The following is a 2,085-nucleotide window of genomic DNA, read 5'->3' on the forward strand; positions in this document are numbered from 1 at the left end:
TGTCCCTCCTGGGGTGGGGTGAGGGGGTTGGGGGAGGGGTGGTATGGTGTTTGGGGTTGGGGGGGGGGGGTAGGGGGGGTGTTTACACCATCATTTCAGCTTCTAAATCATATTATGCGTTAAATCCAAATAATCAATGATTCAAGTTTTTAAAAAAAAACAACCTAATTTGTATAAGTTTTAGATTCAGTAAGATTTTTACGGAGCTTAAAAATAGACCATATAAGTATGGGATATTAGAGATGTTACCCTGGAGAGTAACATCCAAACAATATAGGTGGGGGATGGAGGGAGAGGAGAGAATGTGGAATATATATTTAATTTTTGATTGGGAAAGAAGGAGAAAACCACTCCGAGTACCCGCCAGTCACCCACGACTTGATAAGTAAACTAGTAAGTAGTCTTACAGAAAGAAAGAAAAAATGAGAGATTATGAACATTTATGATTGTGGCTTGGGCTGTCGTTTTTTTATTCCTATTGTGTGTGAATTGTAGAATTATCTGTTTTTTTATCTTCTAATTTATTTATTTTGGTTTTGCCGACCTGAGAAAGGTGTGGAGGTATGATTTGTAGGGAGCAGGAATAAAATTGAACAGAGTAGTTGGTTTGGGAGGGAGTATGTTTGATATAATCGGGTAAGGGAAGTAGACTTTGGATGAGATTAGTTAGGTTGAGATTGTGATGGGAGACAATGGTGAAAGATGGGGGCTAAACCATGTGTGAGGGAGTAGGGACAGGAGTGAATGCTGGTGTGTGTGTGTGTGTGTGTGTGTGTGCGTGTGTGTGTGTGTGTGTGTGTGTGTATGTGTGTGTGTGTGTGTGTGTGTGTGTGTGTGTGTGTGATTCTTTTAGGGGGCGGGGGATATATGAGCTTATTGTCTTCTTATCATCATCCGTTGCCTTGCCGACTGGAGTGGGCGCCTATGGACCTACTCTTAAATCTGTCTACTCACACTGTATTTTTTAAAATTTTTGTCATCGTAACATTCTAGTGAAAATCTGACTTTCAGTTTCAAAACCCTAAATTAAGAGTAATTTTTTTAATTATGATTATAATAATTATAACTATCAATTTAATAGCATCATCATCATCATCATCATCATCATCATCATCATCATCATCATCATCATCATCATCATCATCATCATTATTCTTTTTATTATTATCATTACTATCAACATTATCTCATTATTATCATCATCATTACTTTATTATTGTAATTTATATTATTATTACTATTACTATTATTATTATTACAATTATTATTGTTGTTGTCATTATTGATAGCATTTTTATTATCATTATTTTTATTGCAAAAATAATAATGACTAATATAATTATATCTATAATGATAATAATAATAATTATTATTATTAATATTATTATTATTTTTATTTTTATGATGATGATGATTATTATTATTATTATTATTATTATTATTATTATTATTATTATTGCTATAATGATTATTAGTACTGCTATTCTCACACAATGGTTTTCTTAACTTTTTATGCTCTAAAACTGTTCCAAATTAAACGTTTTGATTGTTAGCTGCATGTTAGATTTTTTTAAGGGGTAATTTTTTGCATTCTTTATATTTATTTATTTATTTTATATTCTTTTTTTAATAGGAGGAAGAAGTGGGTATCGGGTTGGGCAAGGGGTCACACAAATAAATTAATCAAGCTGACCAACAGCATTCCCACGTTCTGGGCTTAGTGTTATCCCGTGACAAACTGTTGACAAATCAGGACCGGCTGAGAGAGACAGCGTGGCCTTGCCATAAAATCAGCGAGTGGGTGTCGTATACCTGTCTGAAAAGGCGTTCGAGATGATCTGCGAACGGATTCTTGGCTCACGATCACAGCGTGGGGTATAGACGTGTCACGTTTCAGTTTTTCTCGAATTTGAGGTGTGGACTGGAATCCCATTAATTGAATGCCTGCCAGTGTTTGAAATACAGCAAGAAATAACAGATATCTTGATAATAAAAATTAGTTTTTTTCAAAACAATAGCCAGCTATTCACAGCTCAATCTCAGTTTAATATTATGTACGAATATAACATTATAAATAGATGATAT

This window comes from Aplysia californica, unplaced genomic scaffold, assembly GCF_000002075.1.
Source record: "Aplysia californica isolate F4 #8 unplaced genomic scaffold, AplCal3.0 scaffold00403, whole genome shotgun sequence".
Lineage (NCBI taxonomy): Eukaryota > Metazoa > Mollusca > Gastropoda > Aplysiida > Aplysiidae > Aplysia > Aplysia californica.